Below are 8,726 nucleotides of genomic sequence, written 5' to 3'. Positions count from 1 at the left end.
TCGTTGCCTGCAATAATTTTGCATCCGCAAAACAAAAACGCACACCAGCAACATTGTCTCAACCATCGCAAGTCACTCGCCTTTTCGCGCAGAGAACATAGAAGTGACAAATAACCACTTGGCGGGCACATAGATCAACACACGCCAGCCCTGTCGCCTATGACAGTTGTTGAGCTGCGGCTGATTGCTGATTGCGCCGTGAAGTTGCCATTTCATGACGCTCTCGTTCATCGCCTCAAAGTCTGCGGAATTGGCTTAAGTAAACTGCTAAGCCAATAAAGGTTGCAAAGGCATTTCCGGTGCCGCTTAACGCTTTATCGTCTTTTCAAGTAAAATTGCTCTCATGGTGTATCAGCATTTTGGTGATTTTATAGGTTTCACTAAATTCCTACAGAATACTAAATCATACAGTAAATTTTTCTGGCCTCTGTCTGGAGTTTTACAACTCCACGGATCACCCTAAAAACCACTTTTTGTTAATCCACTCAAAGAAGGTTCTTCTTTTTATATTAAAGGATGACCCAATTCGAAGTACCCTAATTTTTTAAAGTAAAAACACAGAAACAATTTTAATGGGTATTGTTTATTATCATTCGAAAGAACATGCTTTGGCACTTATTTCTTGAAAATTATATTTTTCAAATGTTGGCCGATGATTCCACTGGCTCACAAACCACGACAAACCGTTGTTTTTCTGGATGAAATGGCAGCTCTTGAATCTCTTAAGGTTGCTCTTCGTCTCGTATTCGACAATTTTGTTTGTTTGCATACCCATTGTACCAGAAATGGGTCTCATAACTAAACTAAATTTGGCTATAAAACTTCGGATCTTCTTGAAACTTTTCAAGAGTAGAGCGCAGCGATGTCGCTTGGGTAGGCCGGGCGACTTTAGTTCATGCACAAGCTGAATTTGGTCGCTTTCAATTTAAGATCTTAGATTTATTATATTATATATTGAGTCTTGTATTATTCAAATTTTATTAGATGCATATAACCACGTCGGCGCACTTCATGGTAATGTTATGACGTAGATGCTCTTCGCTACACTTGAACTTATTTTGAATGCAATGAAACACATCGAACACCTTTAAAGGGTCCAGTAGAGGCTTTACATGAAGGTAAAGAAAGGAGGGCAAGAGCTTGCCGCTGACTGTGTAAGTGGCCAGTGTCTGGCGATCAAACAACAAGGTAAGAAAGTCACGTGCGGTAAATGAAGCGGTGTTCCATCGCATCTTTTCCAATTCTTCCTTCTTCACAGTTGTACCATTTGGTACAATATTAACGGAGTTTTCATCTGCTGTTTCTTTAGGCAATTGGCCGGTGCCGTCGTCTAGGGGTTCGATAACTGGTATGTAGCTAGCTGTCTAATTACCACATCGTGATCTGGAATTTTTGAACGACATTTGTTGTTGTTGTTACACTTTCTTACCAATTTCGATCTTTGTAGAGACTTTAGGGGCAGGTAGATATGAAACTCTTTTCAAATATTCTTGACAGTAATCTTTTGCTTAAATCTTTAAGGGCATCGTAGACAGTTTTGGATACCTAAAACTAAACCACGTATTGTTAAAACCTTTTTGTTGCAGCAAAACTGAATACTGGCAAGCAATGTCCTTAAATGAAACACTGAAAATAATGAGTTTGAATAGTTTTGACTTGCACATATTTAACTAAAATTATGGATTGAAAGGAGTTATGAAATAAACTAGCTTTTCTAGTTATGTGCTTTAATCTTGCTTGAACGATAGGGTTAACCAGAACTCATGTTAAAGTAGAAAAGCAATCGCCAGGTTAACCTCACAACGCATTAATGGTTTTGCAATAAATATTTCAAACCTACTTAATGGTAGAAAAAAGTACGTACAGTTTTTGAAAAAAAGCAAACGATATTTTTCCCCTGACTAACTGATATTAGGAGGTGTGGTAAAATATAGTTTACCAATTCGTTGTGCCTTCCAAACATATTTTAGAGTTTTATGGTTAGGTTTCTATGACCTCCATATTAATTTACTCGCTTCTTCTCAACTTTCCCTATCCTAAATTTTAGTACTCACAGTTATGACTTCCTCTTGAGGTTCCTTTTACTTCCATTTCACCGTCATTTGTACAACAAAATCAGTGCAAATGTGTTTCGGAATTTACTGCTGGGCGTTGGGGCGTTAAGAAAGCAAAGTGAATGTGCATGTCATGTACAGGTGCACATACGTTTTTACAAGCACATGGAATTTGTAGTTCTAGTCATTAACAACGTCTTAGCTTACAAATGCATTTCTAATAGATTTTTCAGTGCTAGGAAGAATGTTGAAATCAACTTCGAAAGTGAGTTTTAACCAATGAGTTTCTTCTTTGTATCATGTAAACATATGATACATGTCGCGATAAGCAGTGTATGGGGAATGGCACTAAACTTACTAGAATAATTGGCACAATTTTTTCCAAACAAATTGCAGTTGGCAACTCTGTTTGTCAGTTAAATTCGTATTTTTCTATAGAAACTGATTTCGCCGAGAAGTGGTGAGGTAATTTTCGGCAGCCGCCTCCTTTAATGGGTGACGATATAATTTTCTCTATTCGAATTTTATGAAAAATTTCCTCAGTATTAGTATTCTGTTTTTGAAGAAGTAGACTGTTGAAGAAGAATTCAAAGGACTTTGAAAGCAAAATACCAAGCTTAACACAATGCGAAAGCGATATTGTTGGTATATTCAAGATACCTCCTGGCATATCCGCTTATTTTCAATTACCTTCAATTTGTCTTTCTTTTCAGTCAAACCTCACTTTTAAGTCATTTGTTCCCTTGTACTGCTTGAACTGCGATAAATAACAGTTAATTTACAACTTATTACTCCAATTTTTTTCTGAAGCGCTCTTAATTGCCGCATAAATGTTCACTTTTATGATGAAAACGGATAATTACGAAAAGCCACAGCTGATCAAAGAATAGCAATCATTTCGATTGGTCTTTGGTCCAACACAAACATTTACATACTTACATACATACATGAGTGCCTTTTATGTGTAATTCAAAGGATTTTAATGTTGCAGCGATCGAAATTTGTTTTCGAAACGGTTGCCATTCATCCGCAACTTAACCACAGGCGAACACAATGTGCCACGCAAAAACTGACTTCCACGTCAACAGTGACATCCGCTTCCTGTCACTTATTACGATTTACCTTTTACCTACGCACATGAGCATTTGTTTATAAGTAAACACGCGGAACTGTGTTGCCGCAACATGCCCGTTGGGTAAACTGTAAATCAGGTAGCGAACTCTGTTGCAATAGTAGTCTATAGTATATATAGCATACTTTTGTATAGAGGATGACCCAAAAATTGGGTTTTAATGGAAAGCAATTTCGAATAATTTCGATTTTTTTGGGTCGGGTACTACATACCAACAATTTGTGAGCACTTGAGGGGGAAATCTCGCCGTTCAAATGTTGAAAGATCTAACTTTTGTCTGACTTTTTATTATTTTTCATAGTTTCACACCTTTAAAATACTTCTTCTTCTTTATTAAAGAACGCTGACGTTGATGTTGTTGTTAATGCTGGTTCCAAGATAGACGAAATTATCTATGACGTGGGACATGACAAGAGATATTTTGTCTTGCCTCCGTTCACTAACAGACCCGTTTACTCCGTTTCTTTGTCCAATCTGGAGAAAGCAGAGCTAACGGCATGATTGTTATGGCCTTGAAGGACAGAGCCATGTATAGAAGTTCACATAAGTGAGGAAATTAGTTCTCTGAGCGTCATTCACTTGGAAGTGACCAGAAATGATTATTTTATGTATGACTTATGACTTTCTGTCTTAGACAAAGTATTCTTTGGGTGGCCAAAAAAACATCCGTTTGAACGTGAGCTAAAGTAAGAAGACGAAACATCGCTCCCTAGGGTTGTGCGCTGAGTTTGGGATCCGCCACGTAAAAAATACCGATGAGAGACCCCTCTTTTTATACATATACCATGCTAAATCTTCAGTTTTACATTAATTTAATTGATAATTTGCAAGTAATCCAAACAACTAATTGCCCAAATCTGGTAAAAAATTTGCAACGGACGGCTTTTCCTACAGGGCACTCAAAGCACACACCAACTTTAAACTCAAACAGTCAGGGATTTCAAAGAGTGCAATTTGCTCCACAGCCGGCACTCCCACCAAAGTGGTAAACATGTCACAGTTGTAGTCCCTACACACAACTCGTTCACATTGTAAGCGAACAAAAACGAGTGGACCAGAGCAACAACAAACAAATGATTATCAAGTTTGCAATGTTTTTGTGACGTCACAGCAGTTGAAATTGCATTTGAGAAGAACAATAATGCCGGGCTTGCATGTCTGTATGTATATAAGTATTATTGCAGCAGATGTCCGGCCAATTTTCGAGTGGTACACAGATTGTTTGCCACACATGTGACATATATGTTTGTATGTACGTAATGTAAAGCATTCATTTAAATGCAAAAATCTCGCTCTGCATAAGTGTCTTGCAAGAATATATCAGCAGCGGTGTTTTTGTAATATTTTCCATGAAATTTCAATGCAAATAAATTTTGAGTTATTATATTTCGACACACTTGAAATTGCCCCGCTTGCCCTGAGCACTGCCGCCACGCAGAGTACAGTTAAAGTCATGCATCAGCTCGCAGCTTTCAACATTCGATAAAAGCCCCGAAGAGCTTACTTTGCGAAGCCTGCTACATTGGCTTGCGGCGCGTGGAAATGGCGCGGGCGCTAACGGCAGCAATAACAGTAATATGTGGCAGCAACGTATGTTGCAAGGACTTGCCGCATTTACAATGCAAAAGTGAACAGCAATTGTGCACCGTTAGCATTGCCGGAGATTTTGCGGCGAACATACAGACGGCAAGTGAGCGTTTAACTCGACGTAGTAGCTCATATATGTATGTGTGTGTGTATGTGTAATGGTTGCTGTTTCTGCCAGAAAATATTGAAATTATATGCTTGCGGAAAGGACGAGCAATAAAAAACACAAAAAAAAATATTTTTCTGGAAATAAGTTAAAAAATAAATTTTAAATTATAAAATTAACACACACACATACACACAAAATATTACATTAAATTTTTTTTCCAAAACTTCAAGTTTATTTTCGTACCAACTTCAAGTTTAAAGCCGTGAACTCCCGTCGAAGTGTGGAACTCCACCCGCCAGCAGGCAGCGCTGACCCACTTACACACACAACTACAGATGCACATATGTATGTATGTGTTTGCTGGTGTTCGCGTATGAATACATTATAAATAGCAACAGCATAGCTGTCCAATTTAACAAGCAGCCTTTCTCATTTCAATGCGAATGCCGCCGCTAAGAGTGGCAGCGGGAACACACCAACACTCAAGCACGCATCCCCGCTTTAGCTATGGCTTCATTCATGGCCATGTGACCCCAAAACGCATAGAAATATGTTGGATGGCGTGTAACTTCGTTTGCGACTTCACACATGACAATGCGTCAGAAATGTAGTCGATTGGAAATTACGACCCGATTCACATTCAACACATATGCCGGCTGCACAATAAGCACCGTTATACACGTTTGCACATGCGTACATGTGTGTGTGCGTGTGTGTCTTTTAGACAATAAGCTTGGAGCGCAAGGAAGGTGAGCAAAGCGAATAACTTTCAATAGGCTGCCTCAAATTGAATGGGCACAAGTTGCACGCATACAAACGCACACACACAAACACGTTCACTCACACACACACACATATCGATATTGATGCTTTAATGAAATCAGCTCAATGAGCTTTTAATTATTTACTTAGAAGAAGAAGTCCGAGTAGCAAGCGCAGTAGCACTTATCATACTCACGTCTTCATGTACATACATATGTGTGTGTTGCTTTTGTATTCTTTACAGTCAATGAGATACTACATTCCAACGGCGAAATGTACATACTCGTATGCTACTATCAAGTCGTAAAGTGCTAATGAATAATGCAAGACGGAGCTGCAGATTGCAAATTAAATGGAAGCTTATCAGCGGAGATTCCTTTGTTGAGTCATAAGTAAGTGCAAATACATATGCACATGAGTTGGAGGTAGCACTTGGAACAGTTATGTCTTCTCTGATTATGTTGCACTTGTATTAATTTGGTTATTTCAATTACAATTATAATATTTTAACAAATTCAAAATATATTTATACAAATCAGTAAAGAAAAATATTCAATTTGGGCTTTAGAAAGTAAATACTGCACGATCGCTTACTAGGACTAAAGATAAAGCTCCACAACAAGGAATTATTTTTGTTATTCGCACAATGACTTTCTTTTAGATATCTTAGCATCCAAAATAAGTACTTTCAAGACGTACATCTTACATTAAAAGAGACTAGATGAAGTCATAAAAAGATCTATGCCATTTTATTATCAAGCCACACTCCAAAATTTGACTCGGAAAGCCAAAACACTCTTCACAAAAAAAAATATTCCTTGGAAGAACTTGATTTCGATCATTCAGTTGATATGACAGCTATATGCTATAATGATCCGACATCGGTGGTTCCCACCAATGAACAAATTCTTTCCCTGGTGCCTTGCTCTGGACATTACCTACAGTCCGATTCTTTGTTCGTGTGTCGCCACCAGACAGTGACCAGTTAGTACTCATGTTCCTAAGGTCTCTTCTATCAAGTGGCAATGGGAATTTTGTGTACTTCCGATCTATCGTTTTGCACAGGACTTCACCATGTTTCTGTCCAGATCATCGTATAGACAATTCATGGGTTTCCCAATGTTGGTAATGTTTTCAGGTTTTAGTTGTACACTATTCGGAAATCTCGCCACTATTTCACTATTTGAAGTTGCCTTCTACTGGCAACACTTTCCACTGTTGCCCCGTTTCCCAAAACACTTCGGGCCGATATGCGATACAAAGGTACTGCCTTGATTGCTGTTTGGCTGTCTACGTAGATGTTGACTGTGGAATTGCCTGAAGCTGCATTAGAGGCCAGCTCCGCGGCTTTCGCAATAACAAAGATCTCAGCTTAAAAAGTACTGCAGTGTATGGCTCATTTTGGACAGTATATTCCAAACGTCATTAGCCACCGATCTAGGCCCTTAGGTTGTACCATATATGTAAATACTCCTGCAGTTGTTATCTAGCTGATTTTTCTGCGCAGTTTTCAGCGAAGAGGTCTATAGATGGCAGGTTTAGTACCAGTTCAATTACCTATGTTGGAGTTGTTCTTAAAGCTCCTGTTATGCACAGCAAGGTAGGTGGATTTCCGTACGTCTGTCTACTGTACTACTGCACCGTAGAGCATAATTGGTTTTACAATAGCTATATACCACTATTGCACGAGAGAGGGAGAGTGAGCCCCAAGTTGTGCCGATCATCTGTCCACATGCATATAAAGCATTACTAGCTTTTCTTACTCTTTCTTTGACGTTGTGCTTCTGCAGCAGTTTGCTGTCCCAGAATACCCCAAGGTACTTGGTCCGGTCCTTGAGAAAGAGTTTTGTTCCATTTATCGAAGGGAACCTCCAAGAAGATTATTTTTATTTCTGGTGAACACAAGCAAATCAATTTTATCAGGGTTCAATCCTAGACCCGCTTGCGTTGCCCAAATTTGGACTCTATTGGGAGTGGTGGTCATAATACTGCTAGTGGTCTGTAGACACCTTCTTCTTCTTCTTCTTTACTGGCGTAGACACCGCTTACGCGATTATAGTCGAGTCAACAACAGCAGGCTTATTGTTGGTTTTCATTGGGAGTGTTTTTTTACGTGGCGGGTCCCAAACCCAGCGCACAACCCTAAGTAGGGAAACCTACCCGTTATTAATAAGGCAATGTCGTCCGCATATACCACTATCTTAGGAGCTTTGCCTTCCTAGTACCTAAGCAGCTTATTGACCACTAATGTCCATAGAAGTGGAGATACCACTCCACCTTGCGGCGTACCTTTACGGACTTCCTTTGTTACTTTAGCGTCATTTCATTCTGCTCTTATCCATCTAGAGGTAAAAAATCCCAAACACTTGTGCAACATTTTCAATAATTTCGTGGCCGTTAGGCGATTAAAAACACAAGTTTGCTTGAAGTTTTTTCTAATTTTTTTTTCATGCTAAAATTCCCAGACAAACAACAAGAAAATTATGAATTTAAAATAGACCGGTCCGGAAATTTTTTGACGTTTTATAATAATAGATTAGAGAAAAAATTTGACTTTAATTTATTGTAACTCGATATACTTGATCTAGCAATTCTACAATTTATTTAACCCGTCTGAAGAATACGATTTCTGGGGACCGTCAAAGTAGCCTACCGATAACCTCATCATTTCACTCAAATTTCTGTCCATCGAATGAATTTTTCAAGCTTGAGAATAAAAGGAAATAACTTGGAGTCAAATCTGGACACTCTAAAGAATAGGGGTAGCACATTGTAGCCTAATTCAACCAATTTGGACTTGGTGACAGCAATGGTGTGAGCTTATACATCGTAAATGTAGAGAGTCCTCCTCTTTTTCACTAAATAAGCCATTTTTCGGCAATTCAGCATCATCAAGGTATGAATCCCAGAAATCCCAGGTATGAGAACTTTCTAAGCAAAGAAGAAAAACTCTAAAATAGTACCGTGTTCGTTTGTATGGTAAGGTTAGATTACCATACAAACGAACACGGTACTATTTTTGGTAAGGTTAGATTACCATTCATACGCACACGGTACTATTTTATCAGCTTGTATTGCACCA

The sequence above is a fragment of the Bactrocera dorsalis genome, chromosome 4 (assembly GCF_023373825.1).
Source record: "Bactrocera dorsalis isolate Fly_Bdor chromosome 4, ASM2337382v1, whole genome shotgun sequence".
NCBI lineage: Eukaryota > Metazoa > Arthropoda > Insecta > Diptera > Tephritidae > Bactrocera > Bactrocera dorsalis.
Note: the sequence above shows the minus strand (reverse complement) of the source record.